Source organism: Panthera onca, chromosome B2 (assembly GCF_046562875.1).
Source record: "Panthera onca isolate mPanOnc1 chromosome B2, mPanOnc1 haplotype 2, whole genome shotgun sequence".
Lineage (NCBI taxonomy): Eukaryota > Metazoa > Chordata > Mammalia > Carnivora > Felidae > Panthera > Panthera onca.
Genome location: NC_138343.1, coordinates 116317897 through 116333955, shown reverse-complemented (window position 1 = coordinate 116333955; position 16059 = coordinate 116317897). Strand labels below are relative to the sequence as shown.

General features: G+C 38.0%; 1 long non-coding RNA gene across 1 annotated transcript in view; it reads left to right on the top strand.

The window, feature by feature from the left end:
• Positions 1-2770: 2770 nt before the first annotated feature.
• Positions 2771-16059, top strand: part of LOC144616422 (uncharacterized) — a 30193-nt gene continuing 16904 nt past the window's right edge. Inside the window, exon 1 of the long non-coding RNA XR_013555762.2 lies at positions 2771-3019. This is a non-coding gene — a long non-coding RNA (uncharacterized LOC144616422). The remainder of the gene's footprint in view (positions 3020-16059) is intronic.

The window sequence follows — 16059 nt, the reverse complement described above, 5'->3', positions numbered from 1 at the left end:
GAGGCACATCAGGTACCACTTTGGAGGTACTCCTGCGGGGTGAGGTGGATTGGATTGAGTGAATCCACAGGAGAATGTTTGAACAGGGATGTAGTAAGCTAGGTGGCTAGTGTTTGTGCTAGTTTCTGCAGGTGGTATCTAGGGTGGGGGTGGGAGTGGGGGGGATGGTGCCTATCAGCTCTGTTGTTCTTGGAGAAGTCTGCTAAAAATCATTCCTTCAGTGTACATGATGAGATGAGTAAATAAATCTCCATCCAGGATACACCAGGCACTTTTCAAACTGCTGCTTCTATGTTGTATCTCAGAGAGGTTGTTTGTTATGCTATCCCTTTAATAGCAAGGACTCAGTTTTCTATTGCCCTCTGGCTCTCCTAGAGCCCATCCTGATGATTTTTAAAGTACCCAGAATTAAGTCCCACTGACTGTAAACACAGATGAAGTCAAGACCCATTGGTTTTCAAAGCCAACGTTATGGGTACTTGTCTTCTCATTGCAGGTTTCCGGTGTCTAGGGGTCTGGGATGGGGTCTGCTCCTCTTCCTTCTTCATGTTGTGGTGTTCCTCCCATTAGTCTTTTCTCATGTTTTTTTTTTTTTTATGTTTATCTATTTTTGAGGAGAGTGAGACAGAGCATGAGCAGGGGAGGGGGAAAGAGAGAGAGGAAGACACAGAATCCAAAGCAAGTTCCAGGCTCCAGGCTCCGAGCTGTCAATACAGAGCCCCACATGGGGCTTGAACCCATGAACTACAAGATCACAACCTAAGCCGAAGTGAGATGCTTAACTCACTAAGCCACCTAGTCTTACAGGGAGGTTGCTTCCTGATTGAGTCTCTGCCTCTCCTACCATTTTCCGTGTGGCCTCCTCTCTAGGGTTAACTGTAGAATGTCTCTTCTGCCAGTTTTTGGTGGTTTTCTGGGTCAGTTGCACTGCTGTGGCTGTCATTAAGGTGTATCCATGAGATGAGCTGCACTTAGGATCCTCCTATTCCAGCATCTTCCCAGGCCCCAAGCTAAGAAACAAGGTTTTTATACAGCTGGAGTCAGAAGGTGGTCTTACAATTTATATATGAAAGTAACTTCCTAAAGGTTTTTCCCATATTTTACCTAATCTTAAACACAGATATTACTAACGATGAGTTGTGAAACTAAAAGACACCATTGTAAAGACAAGTTATCAGTAATAAGAACCAAACTAGGGAACAAACTGTAGAAACAAAATCTTCCCTTCTTTTCTTCTAGGTTCTTTGGCTGGTCTAATAGTTAAATTGACATAAAGACAGAGTCAACAGGAGGAAAACAACATTTAATTTCATACATATGGGAGCCCCTAAAAATAGGAGGCTCCCCAAAATGACCAAAGCAGGTAGCCTTTATACGTTTTAGACAAGGAAACAATACATTTGTGCAAAATTGCTTTAAAAAATGGTGTTTGAGTTTAGTGTAGCAAATTAGTGAAGCAGTAACAGGTTTGTTTTATACAGCTTTCTCACCCTGGATTCCCCATCTCTGGTGATAAGAATGCCTTCTACCCTTCTGGTATAGGGGACTTTATTTTCTCCTTTCAGGAGGATAAAGGCGAGTCAGGATGTCTTTACACTGGCTGTTTCTTAAATGACTTTAATTCAAAATAATGAATATGCCAAAGTGGCATATTTTGGGGCGACATCCATGGTTCTCCTTCAAGACAAAAATATCTATTTTCTCAACTGAAAAAGATACTTATTGTCATAGAAGAATATGCACCCAAAAATTAAGGAGAAGAAAGATATTCTGGAAGTACTCCAGCAGTTAAGTTACAAATTATATTCTTTTTAGAGTTTATTACGTGTATAGCATTTGTTGCAACAAATTTGTTTCAATTTATAATTTGTGACTTATGTCTCTCATCTTAAAGAAATATTCACTTCATGTCTAGTTTTCTATTCATATTTTTTATTCTTCATTTAAGAAAACTTCCCAGATTGTGTAAGTCATAGGTTCTCAAAAGCCTGGATATGTCCATAGAAGTATGAAAGACAGGTTGAGCTATGGAAAATAAAATGAGAAATTCCAGTTTAACAAGTAAAATTAAAATGGAAAGCATAGAATTTGGAAGAGGCAGTATTTAAAGATATATGTTAGAGAATTTTCCCCACCTGCAAGAAAACTTGTCCCCTATTTTAAAAGTACTTTGAGTTCTGAACAGCACAAAACAAACCAAACCTCCACGAAACACATAGTAGTGAAACTACAGATTATCAGAGACAAAGAAAGAATCTTAAAACCTACCAAAGAAAAAAGAAAGAAAACTTACAAAGATGTCAATCAGAATAAAAGTAGACTTGGAGACTGTGACAGTTGATACAGGAGTAGTGAAATTGTATCTCCAAAGTGTTGAGGAAAAATGTTAACCCAGACTTCTAGCATTCAGTATTAAGAGGAAAACAAACACATTCCCAGATGTTTAAAAACAAAAAGGTTGAGAGGCGTCTGAGTAGCTCAATTGGTTATGCATTTGACTCTTGGTTTTAGCTCAGGTCATGATCTCACAATTCACGATTCATGAGTTTGAGCCCCATGTCAGGCTCTGTGCCACTGATGTGGAGCCTGCTTGGGATTCATTCTCTCTCTCTCTCTCTCTCTCTCTCTCTCTCTCCCTCCCTCCCTCCCTCCCTCTCTCCCTCTCTCCCCCCCTTCCCCCCTCTTTTCCCCCTCTCCCCCCCCTTACCCCTCTTCCCCCTTTCTCTCCCCCTTCTTATCCCCCTCTCCTCCCCTGTCTCTGTCCCTCTCCTGCTCACACACGTGTGCGCTCTCTTTCACAATAAATAAGTAAACTTAAAAAAAAAGGATGACTCTCACTAAATGAGCTACTAAAATAATATTCTTCAGCAAGAAAAAAGAAATCAAAAGGAAGAGGTAGAATGCATGAAGAAATGGCAAGCAAAGATAAGTTTTTAACCAAAAGAAACTATTTTTGAAAAAAACAAACAAACCCAAAACAACCACAAACAACAACGACAACAACAACAAAACAATTTTGGTGAGTCTGGAAGCAAAGTAGAACTAAAACACTATAAAACAATAACATATAAGGTGGAAAGTGTAAAAATAGGGCATTCTAATTTCATTTAGAGTTTTTTTTAATCAAATCAAATTTAGACTTTAAGCTGAAAATATTTAAGGTTAAAGAATTAATCTTACATTAAAAAATAAGAGAATAAAAATAGGAAATATAGCTGCAGAACCAGTAGGAAAAAAAAAGGGAGATTTATTTGTTCAATATTATATAGGAGAAAAAAAAAGAGGGAAACAAAGAAAAAAAAGCCTTTGTGTCAGGAACAGCAGAGGGGTATCATTATTATTTACAAATGAAGCAAATGAGGTTGGAAGAGTTTAAATGATTTACTTAAAATCAGGCATCTAAGTGGTGGAAAGCAAACTCTGGTCTTTCTATTCACTTCTAAAAGGAACACTTTGAAATCTCTCTGACACATGGTTATATTTGAATACTTCCAAAAGATCCCACAAAGCAATTTTTGCAATATTTGGATGCAATACTTGCATCCAAATATTTTATTTCTACCCAGTCATCTAATCCCAGACTCCTTGGTTCTAGTTGATGCAAACTTCAGTGCTGCCCATGAAGCAGGAACTTTGTCAATTTCTTTGTATCCTAACCACCCAAATACATACATCCACTCTCCTAGCCTGACCTTGGTACGACACCTTGCCATTGATGTAAAACAAGAAGGAATTGAAATGATGTCAAGAAATGCCCCTGCTTATAGCATCTATTTTATTTATGCTTTTTGAAGTTCACCAAAAAGATTTTTGTTAGATTTTGTGGTCACATTGGAGTTTCCTAAGAACAGAGCCCCTCCCAAACCTTAACCGTCAGATGATTTTTCCAGTAGAAGCTCAGCTTGCAAAACAGTAAGTAGTTGCTCACTTTGTGCAACCACCTTGCCTTAAAGGGCTTTGCTCACGGTGTGTGTGGTAGGGAGGGGGGAGAGGGAAGACAGGGGTTGCTGTGGTTAGCAGTGCTGGTGCGTGCACTTCATTCAACTTCTTTTTGTCTGCTATATTCTATAAGATTCTCTCTATTTTTATGTCTTATTGTGATGTTTTATCTTGCTTGTTTCCTTTATTAAGTGTATAAAGTTCTATTGTTTATTGATGGGCAGAGAGTAATTTATTTTAACTGAATTATTTAAGTTCTAGAAATCTGGAACCATTCTTCCTTCCTTAAAATCCTAAGTAGGAATCTGGCTAAGAGTACCTGGGTAAGAAGGCTTAGTGATCTGATTTGTTAGTGACCTCAGTTACTGGGGCTGTACCTCTCTAAGAACCAATACCTTTTATGGAGAGGATAAATTTATTCAGTGCATCAGAATCTTTCATAAGAACTGGGTTGGCATACATATATTCACATTATTTAATGTTCTTATTTCACTTTGCTCCTTTGGTGAGTGGGGCAAATTTATATGAAAGACACTGGGCTGCCACAAAATAATCCCTTGACAGAAAAATAGGAAAAATTTAATTCTATAATTCTGTCTTTAATTTCTTGTTTTCCATTCACTGTTCAAACTTATTCTTTCTTCACCAATCTACAGAAACACCTCTTGTCAAGGTCACCATGTCATCTACTCAGTTTATCTTTTGAAAAACACATCAATGATACCTGTATCTTGAAACACTCTCCACTCTTGTCTTTTGTAACATCACATTTTCCTGAAGTCGCATTTTCTGCTTCTTCTCATTCTCCTTTGTTGACATCAGCTCCTTTACATCTAACCTCTAAATGTGGTGGTTCTTCAAACCTGGTCCTGGGATCCCCTTCTCTCTCTCTGTCACTACTCTCTCTTCCTAGATCTTACTAATCTCCATGGATTCTTGAGTCCTTGCCTCCCAGGTTCATAGATCTCTCCCAGATCTCTCCTTTGTCAGATTCACACATTCAACGGTCTACTTAACATAGCCACATGACGCTTCACATAGCAAATTCCATATACTTGAAAAGGAACATGAATTCTTTCCCTCATCCATTGTAGACACTATTAGCCACCTGTGCAACTCTGCTTATCTTACATTTGTTGCTGGCAAAACCCTGACTTTAGTTTAATAGACAATTTTTCAAGTAATTTTAGGTTTACGGAAAGATTAGGTGGAAAGTACAGGGAGTTCCCATATAGTCCCTCTCTAGCCCCCAACTTACACACAGTTTTCCCTAGTATTAATATCTTTAGTGTGATACATTTATAACATTTATAATTGGACCAACATTGATAAGTTATTAACTAAAGTCTACAGTTTGCATTAATGTTTATGTTTGTACAGTGTTGGCTTTGACCAATGGATAATGTCATGTATCCACCATTATAGTATCAGACAAAACGGTTTTACTGCCCTAAAAATCCCCGGCATTCTACCTATTCATCTTTCCCTTCCTGACCCTCTGGAAGCCACTGTTTTTTTTTTTTTTTAGTTTTTATTTAAATTCCAGTGAGTTAACAAACAGTGTAATATTAGTTTCAGGTGAATTATATAGTGATTCAACACTTCAATATGACACTCAATGCTCATCACAAGTGTACTCCTTAATCCCCATCACCTATTTAACTTCCCTCCCCCACACCTACCTCCCCTCTGGTTACCATCAGTTTGTTCTCTGTAGTTAGGAGTCTGTTTCTTGGTTTGCCTCTCTCTTTTTTTCCCCCTTTGTTAATTTGTTTCTTAAATTTTACATATGAGTGAAATCATATGGTATTTGTCTCTGACTGACTTATTTCAATTAGCATAATACTTTCTAGCTTCATCCATGTCTTTGCAAATGGCAAGATTTCATTCTTTTTTATGGCTGAGTAGTATTCCATTGTTTATATATATCTCACATCTCACATTCATCAGTCAATGGACATTTGGGCTATTACCATAATTTGGCTATTATAGATAATGCTGCTATAAACATCAGGGTGTATGTATGCCTTTGAATTAATATTTTTGTATTCATTGGGTGAATACCTAGAAGTGTAATTGCTGGATCCTGAAATTTGTATGGAACCAGAGAAGACTCCAAATAGCCAAAGCAGACTTGAAAAAGAAAAAATCTGGAGGCGATATAATTCCAGATTTCAAGTTATATTACAAAGCTTTAGTGATCAAAGCAATATGGTACTGACACAAAAACAGATGCATAGATCATTAGAACAGAATAGGAAACCCAGAAATGAATCTACAACTATATGGCCAACTAATCTTTGACAAAGCAAGAAAGAATATCCAATGGGAAAAAGACCATCTCTTCCACCAATGATGCTGGGAAAACTGGACAGCAACATGTAAAAGAATGAAACTGGCCCACTTTCTTACATCATACACAAAAATAAGTTCAAAATAGATTAAAGACCTAAACGTGAGACCTGAAACCATAAAAAAAAAAAACCTAGAAAAGAACAAAGGCAGTAACTTTTTGGACATCAAACATAGCAATTTCTTTCTGGATATATCTCCTGAGGCAAGGGAAACAAAAGTTAAAATAAACTATTGGTCTTTCTCTGACTGACTTATTTCACTTAGCATAATACACTCTAGTACCATTCATGCTGTTGCAAATGGAAAGATTTCATTCTTTTTGATTGCTGAAGGATATTCCATTGTATATATATACCACATCTTCTTTATCCATTCATATGGTCTCACTCATGTGGAATTTAAGAGACAAAAGAGATGAACATAGGGGAAGGGAAGGAAAATAAGATAAAAAAATAGAATAATGGAGGCACATCATAAGAGACAAATACAGAGAGCAAACTGAGGATTTCTGGAGAGGAGGTGGGTGGGGGGATGGGCTAAATGGGTGATGGGCATTGAGGAGCTCACTTGTTGGGATGAGCACTGGGTGTCGTATGTAAGTGATGAATCACTGGGTTCTACTCCTGAAACCAATACTACACGTTATGTTAACTAACTTGAATTTGAATAAATAAATTAAAACGAACTCACTCTTGGGACTTCAAAATAAAAATCTTCTGCACAGTAAAGGAGACAACCAACACAACTAAAAGGCAGCGTATGGAGCTGGAGAAGACATTTGCAAATGACATGTCTGATAAAGGGTTAGTATCCAAAATATACAAAGAACTTATAAAACTCAACACTCAAACAACAAATAATCCTATTAAAGGGCAGAAGACATAAATAGACATTTTGCCAAAGAAGACATACAGATGGCCAATAGACGCAGGAAAAGAAGGTCAACATCACTGATCATCAGGGAAATACAAATCATAACTACAGTGAGACATCACCTCCCACCTGTCAGAATGGCTAAAATCAACAATACAAGAAACAACAGTTGTTGGTAAGCATTTGACACTGTTGGTGGGAATGCAAACTGGTGCAGCCACTGTGGAAGACAGTATGAGGGTTTCTTAAAAATTTAAAAATAGAACCACTAATCTTTTTAATGTCTATACAATTTTACCTTTCCCAGAATGTCACATAGTTAGAATCATATACTTTGTAATCTTTTCAGATTGGCTTCTTTCACTAAGAAATATTAAGCATTTAAGGTTCCTTCATGTATTTTCATAGCTTGAGAGCTCATTTCTTTTATTGATGAATAATATTTCATTATGGCTATGCCACAGTTTGTTGATCCATGTATCTATCAGAAGATATCTTGAGTGCTTTCTGATTTTTGTCACTTATGAAGAAAGCTGCTATAAACATTCTTATGTAGATTTCTGGGTGTACATACATTTTCAACACACTTGGGTAAATTACTAGGTTTCTCATTTTCTCATTTGCAGTTTCCTCACCTAATTTGGAGACAGGATTCTGTGTTCAGTCTCAAGAAGATATCCTGATTGATACAGAACAATATGGAGGTCACTTGCTCCTTACACGCATCTGATTTAGGGTGGTCATATTCTGCGGATAAGACCTGAGTAGGGCTTCTGAAAGACTTCTAGAAAATCTTTCTTGGCTCCAAGGAAGGAGACAATGGTTGGGATGACCACTCCCTTCTCTAGAAGTGCTGATGCCTGAAACTGCAGCAGCTATTGTGTCTGAGGCTAGACCCTCTGTAAGGAACAGGCCAGAGCTAAGAGGATGACAAGAGAAGTAAACAGAGCCCTAAAGGACAGCACCTAGATCCTGTCCTGCTTACTTCCTGGTTATGTCAGACAACACATTTTCATAAGATTTAAAGCAAATAAACTAGCTTTTCTGTTAGCCAACAGCAATCCAATTATTACCCTCCACTCACCTGCCTAGTCTTCTTTATTCCCGTAAATGACATCCTTACCATCTACATGGTCATTCAAATCAGAAATCTAAAAGCTGCCTTTAGATTCTCCCTCCCTTTCTATTCCCTCAGGCACCTCCCATGGACCCAACCCATCTGTTAAGTCCAACTGCTTCTTCAAAATTTTCTGTAATTTATCCTCTTTTCTCTTTTTCTACAAACACATCTTATTCCAAGCCACCATTGTCTTTTGTGTGTGTGTGTGTGTGCCAGAATTACTGCAGGATCGTCTCTCTTCCACTCTAGTGTTCCTCCAATCCTGTCTCCAGAGAGCAGCAACAGAAATAGTATCACACCCTAAAGTCCTTCAGTGGTTTCTCATTGTTCCTAAGGCAATATCCAAATTCACCCCATGGCCTGTAACACCCCACGTGATGTGGCTCTGCCACTCTGTCCGAACTTAGTTCATACTACCCTTCTACTGACTTGCTATCCTCTGGCTGCACTGATATGTTTCCCATCCCATCTAACCTGACTCAGGGTCTTTGTACTTTCTGTTCCTGCTTGGACTGTCTTCCAACATGATGCCCTACCTCTTTTACACACATGCACACATGCTTCACAGAACCATCTCTTCTCATTTTTAGGTGTCATTATAAGGATCACCTGCTCAAAAGAACCTTCCCTGAATACCTATTCTAAAGTTGGTTTCCATTGTTTCTCTCTGGTTTTGTTCCTTTGATTCCTTTTAAGCACTTATTGCGAGGTCTATTTGTTTATTTTACTGCTCTACCTCTCTGTCTCTCCCCCAAGAATGGAAAAGACAAAGGATTCCCCTTGTCTTGTTCAACATAGTGTCTCCAGCACCTAGCCAATGCATTACATATAAGAGGTATTCAGTATTAGGTGCTGGATTAAAGAGGAGTAACAAACTTTTATTTAATTCCAGAATAATTAACATACAATGTCATATTAGTTGCAAGTGTACAACATAGTGATTCAACAATTCTGTACATTACTCAGTGCTCATCACTATAAGTATATTCGTAATACCCTTCATCTGTTTTACCCATTTCCCCTACTTCCCATCTGGTAACCATCAGTTTGTCCTTTATGAGTCTGGTTTTTTTGTCTCTTTTGTTGTTCATTTGTTTTCCTTATTTTTAATAGCCATATTTATTGGTCTTAATCTGGCATTCATCAAGATATTATTTTTTTAACGTTTATTTTGAGAGAAAGAGTGCGCGTGTGGAAGGGGCAAAGAGAGGGAGACAGAATCCCAAGCAGGCTCTGCACTGTCAGCGCAGAGCCCAACACGGGGCTTGAACCCACGAACCACAGGATCATGACCTGATCTTGATTTTGAATAAGAATTGGATGCTTAACCAACTGAGTCACCCAGGCACTCCAAGATTTTTTTTTTTTTTTTTTTAAACAAGAAAGTGACACAGGGCTCCTGGGTGGCTCAGTAGGTTAATCCTCTGACTTCAGCTCGGGTCATGATCTCAGCTTTTGGATTTTGTGGATTCCAGCCCCACATCTGGCTTTGAGCTGTCAGTACAGAGCCGGGAGCCTGCTTTGGATTCTGTGTCTCCCTCCCTCTCTGCCCCTCCCCTGCTCACACTCTGTCTCTCACTCAAAAATAAATAAACATTAAAAAAAAAAAAAAAAAGTGACATAGTGGAAAGGCAAAAGAAAGGGGAGAAGACAGAGTTAAAAAAAAAAAGTAGCATTTTATAATTTATCATGCTATGAATGTTAGTATCTCATTTTATAATTTGAAAATTCTTCTGAGATGTTTGATTTAGAGAGCATAAATAAAGGTCATTATGTAAGTTTTACAATTTTTATTCCATTTCAGTAGGAAAACAGTCTAGTTCAGTAGAGATGACTGTGAATCCAGTGACCATATTCCACTTGTGGGAGTTTATAAAGGGTTTGCAGATAATAAGAGGTCACTGGGATTACCATTCACTCTTGAGAGACATTTTTATTTAATGTCTTATTGCCATGAAGAAAGGTAGTTTTATTAATCTTTCAGAAATACATTAGATTGAGTCAATTATAGCCCTTCCATTAAGAAAATTAGATTTCTTTTCATATTTGCACTATGTGGACTGCAATAAACACACCAAACATTTTGAGTAGACACTAGACCTTTAAATTAGGGAGCAATTTAGATTGATTTATCAGGCAGATGAGGTTGTTTAGTGGCAGGAACAGAAAGGAGAAGGATTTAAAAAACTCATTATCATTTAATCAATGACAAAATATTTTTAAGTTGCGGTGATAAAACTTTCATTTCAAAACCAGTCCCTACTTTAGAAATTCATTTGTCGGCTGTCTTTTTGGAAGGGTTCTAAGAGACACCACATAATTCTCAAAATCTCTTTGGGAGTATCAAAAAAGCTCTAGTTTCAACATGTCAGTTCATTTGTTTTCAATGTATGTTTCTGTTGATAAATATTTTATTAAAATATGATACAGACCTCAGGTTTTCCTATTAGTGTTATCTTTCCTCCTCCTTCCCAAATCCCTATAGCCAAGTTCAAATCTATAATATTGTGATTTGTAATAAAAAATATATATATTTGGTCTTCTCCAATTTCTGGCACAGAACTAAAACCACTGGAGTTTCCTAAGAGATAAGAACAGTAAGGTGTCTTTTATTATGTTAATGAGGTGAGTTTTGGAAAACTTCTAGGTAACCTGAGGATGAGGGTTGTTTGCCAGGAGATCCAACCATGTGATTAGAAGATTAGAACTTTCAGTCCCCCACCGTCGTCATCCGTGGACTTCCTGGAAGGAGTAAGGGGCTGGAGGTTGAATCACTCAACCAAAGACTGATGGTTCAATCAATCATGTGTATATAATTGACATGTTCAGAGAGCTTCCAGGTTGGTGATGACTTGAAGATTGAGGAGAGTGGCCTGCTTAGAACACACATAGAAGCTCCACAACCTTTCACTGTACTTTGCCTTAGGCATCTCTTCCATCTAGATATTCCTGAGTTACATCTTTTTATAATAAACCAGTAATCTAGTAAGCAAAAATGTCTCTCTGAATTCTCTGAGTAACTCTAGCAAATTAACCAAACCCAAGGAGAGGGTCGTTGGAATCTTTGATCTATAGCCAGTTGGTTGGAAGCACAGGTGACACTCTGGGCTTGTGATTGGCATCTGAAGTTGGAGGAACAAGTAGCTATTTAAGGACTGAGCCCTTAACCTGTGGGATCTGACGCCATCTCCAGGTTGACAATGACAAAATTGCACTAAATTGTAGTACAGCCAGCTTATGACTGAGAATTGCTTGCTGGTGTGGGGGAAAAAAACCCCACACAGATTGGATGCAAAATAGTAGTTGGTGACCAGAAATGGGATAAGAGTCAGTATCTTAAAGTCCCACCAAAGATTCAAATCCTCTCCTCATGGCCCCACAGAGCCTATTCTCTCCTGAACTTTTATGCCCCCGAAATTTAGTACTTTTTCTCATTTCATCTTCTGTGTTATAGTAGGACAGACTTTTTTGGTTTCTGTGTAATCCTACTCTTCAGGACTGCTCCCACCTCTGGGCCACTAGGGAGTGTTACTATTCAGGTATGTTTGTACTACCTGATTCTTCCCATGGCCATGTTGATTTTATCACAAGAGGTCCACATTCAACTCATGCCCAGCCAATCATTCTTTCTTTTTAGGCATTTTAAATTTGGATAGAGAACAGTTAGTCCTTCTCTGTGGGTTCCTTGAAAATAAATTTGTAATTGGAAATTGTCTCTTTACATACAGTCATAGCAGGGGATCCCATCTGGAGAGAGAAGACTGGAGAAGCAACATGGTAGAAAACAGAGGTGACTGTGGAATAGCTGTGGGAGAACCTGATGGTTGTCAGTTCTTGACCACATGTCCTTATGAGGCCAGTCTTCTGTTCTTTCCTTGGGTTCCATGAAAAACCCTGATATGATAATAAATACTCTTACGTTGCTTTGATGGTCTTAATACACTAAAGAAAGCTGGATAAGATACATGTTTCTCATCTCAACAGTGACTGTATATTCTAGGACTTAAAAATAGTTGTGGAAAGAAAGGTCAAGAATGGTAGCTTTACCTTTCACTCCATGAGAAAGGCACTGGGTTCACAAGAACTGCTTCTTAAACTTAATCTGCAAATTCTGTTTATTAAAAATAATATAAGTGTCACTTAGCAAACTCAACATCCAAAAAACGATCCAGTGAAGAAATGGGAAGAAGACATGAATAGACACTAGTCCAAAGAAGACATCCAGATGGTCAACAGATACGTGAAATGATGCTCAATGTCACTCATTATCAGGGAAATACAAATCAAAACCACATTGAGATATCACCTCACACCGGTCAGAGTGGCTCAAATTAACATCTCTGGAAACAACAGATGTTGGTGAGGATGTGGAGTAACGGGAACCCTCTTGCACTGTTGGTGGGAATGCAAACTGGTGCAGCTGCTCTGGAAAACAGTGTGGAGGTTCCTCAAAATAATAGAACTGCCCTATGACTCAGAAATAGCACTAGTATGAATTTATCCAAAGGATAGAGGAGCGCTGATTCATAGGGGCACATGTACCCCAATGTTTATAGCAGCACTATCAACAATAGCCAAATTATGGAAAGAGCCCAAATGTCCATCAACTGATGAATGGATAAAGAAGATGTGGTTTATATATACAATGGAATACTACTTGGCAATGAGAAAGAATGAAATCTTTGCAGCAATGTGGATGGAACTGGAGGGTATTAAGCTAAGTGAAATAAATCAGGCAGAGAAAGATAACATGTTTTCACTCATATGTGGAATTTGAAAAACTTAACAGAAGACCATGGGGGAAGGGAAGGGTGAAAAAATAGTTTCAAACAGAAAGTGAGGCAAGCCACAAGAGACTCTTAAATACAGAGAACAAACTGAGGATTGATGGGGGGGGGGGGGGGGGGTGAGGGCGGGGAGAGGGGAAAGTGGGTGATGGGCATTGAGGCAGGCACTTGTTGGGATGAGCACTGGGTGTTGTATGTAAGTGATGAGTCATGGGAATCTACTCCCAAAGCCAAGAGCACACTGCATCCACTGTATGTTAGCTAGCTTGACAATAAATTATATTAAAAAAATAATATAAGTGTAAGAAAAATAATAATACAGGACTTTTCTTGCAGAAGGTATTGACCCTAATGTAAATGTTTTCAATTTTAAATTCATGGTTCCAGGACTTCCTGGCTGAGTGACTCTGGGGAACTCAATTGTTTAACGCCTTTGTTTTTTCATATCTAAAACGGGAATGGCAACAGTGCTCCCAGGAGGGCTGTTGAGAGGATTAACTTGGAGAGTGTATATAGGATAACATGTATTTAGCATGTTTGTCAGTAAGAATTGAATGTTCCAAGCAAGAGAAAACTCTAATATTGGCTTTAACGATAAAAAAAAAAAAAAAAAAGAAAAAATTTTCTTCGTGCACGTAACTGAATAGGCCAGAATTATGACAGCATTCAGCTGAAGTTAACTCAGTGAAGATACGACTTCTCCACCCTGCCTTTTGCAATATCAGCTTTATCCTTGGGTCCCATCCTGAGGTCTCTTGGCAGACCTGGGCTCTCCCCACTTAGAAGCAAACTGGACTCAACCATCCCAGCTGTCATATCTTTATGCACACTATGCATTAGCTTAGAAGAGGGGTGTATCCTTTTGAACAGGCCTCACAGAAAACTCATTGGTTCTAATTGGATCCCTTATTATGCCAGTCACTGTAGGTCAGAGGATGGGATGGGATTTACTGATTGAATTGTCAGCACCCATTTCTGATGTAAGAATAGTGGAAGGGATAGGTCCCCAAAGGAAATGCAGCTTTTACAGCTCAATAAATGTCTTTTACAGCTCAATAAATTCATTAAGTGTACTTTTCTCTTATGCTCAAAAGGATTTTAAAAACCTACGCAAAATAGTGTATATGATTTTTCCTACTATTTTATTATGTATGAGCTTTTAAAATTGTTGCATAAACTTTCATTAGTTTGTCTCAATGTGGTTTTTAGAAATGGATGCGAAGAAATAACTTATTCTTTAACTTTTCTTTTTTAGAAAAGTAGAGCTGATACATGTTACATTAGCGTCAGGTATACAACACGATTCGACAACTCTGTGTTCTCCGCAGCTGTAGCTACCGTCTGCCACCATACCATGCTATTACAATACCATTGGCTACATTCTCTATGCTGTGCCTTATATCCCCATGACTTAGTCATTCCGTAAGTAGAAGCTTGTATCTCCCACTCCCCTTCACCGATTTTGCCCATCCCACCACCCTCCTCCTCTCTGACAACCATCAGTTTGTTCTCTGCATTTATGGATCTGTTTCTGCTTTTTGTTTGTTTATTCATTTGTTTTGTTTTTTAGATTCTACACACAATGAAATCACATAGTATTTGTCTTTCTCTGACTTACTTCACTTAACATAATACCCTCTAGGTCCATCCATGTTGTCACCGATGGGAAGATCTCATTCTATTTTATGGCTGAGTTAATATTCTGCCATATCTATCTATCTATCTATCTGTCTATCTATCCATCCATCCACCCATCCATCTATCCATCTATCGCACATCTTCTTTATCCATTCCTCTATTGATGGACACTCAGGCTGCTTCAATATCTTGGCTATTGTAAATACTGCTGCAGTAAATATAGAAGTGCGTATATCTTTTCTAATTAGTGTTTGCCGAAAAAAAAAACTTTGGGTAAGTACTCAGTAGTGGAATTATTGGATGGTAGTTCTATTTTAATTTTTTGAGGACCTTCCATACTATTTTCCACAGTGGCTGCACCAATTTACATTCTCGCCAACAACAGTGCACAAGAATTCCTTTTTCTCCACATCCTTGCCAACACTTGTTATTTCTGCCTTTTTGATTATAGCCATTCTGATAAATGTAAAGTGATATCGTGATTTTGATTTTGATTTCCCTGACGATTACTAATGTTGAGCATCTTCTTGAGTGTCTGTTTGCCATCTGTATGTCTTTTTTGGAAGAGTGTCTATTCGGGTTCCTTGCCCATTTTTTAATTGGGTTATTTGTGTTTGTATTTGGGGGTTGAGTTGTAGAAGTTCTTCATATATTTTGGATAGTAACCCCTTATTGGATATATCATCTGCAAATATCTTCTCCCATTCTGTAGGTTGACTTTTTTGTTTTCTTGATGGTTTCCTCCAGTGTACAAAAGCTTTTTATTTTGGTGTAGTCCCAGTAGTTTTTGGCTTTTGTTTCCCTTACCTGGGGAAACATATCTAGAAAAATGTTGCCGATGTCAAAGAAATTACTGCTTATGTTTTCTTCTAGGGGTTTTATGGTTTCAGGTCCTATCTTTAGATCATTAATAAATTTTGAGTTTTATTTTTATGTATGGTGTAAAAAAATGGTCATGTTTGATTCTTTTGCATGTAGCTGTCCAGTTTTCCCAGCACCATTAACAAGAGATTATCTTTTCCCCATGTATATTCTTGCCTCCTTTGTCATAGATTAATTGACCATAAAAGGGTGAATTTATTTCTGGGTTTTCTATTCTCTATTGATCTATGTCTATTTTTGTGCTGCTACCACATTGTTTTGATTACTACAGCTTTGTAGGTATATCTTGAAATCTGGGTTTGTGATACCTTCAGCTTTATTCTTCTTTGTCAAGATTGCCTTGGCTATTCAAGGCCTTTTGTGGTTCCATACAGTAAATTTTAGAGTTGTTTATTCTAGTTCTATGAAAAATGCTGTTGGTAATTTCATAGGGATTGCATTAAATCTGTAAGTTGCTTTGTTTAG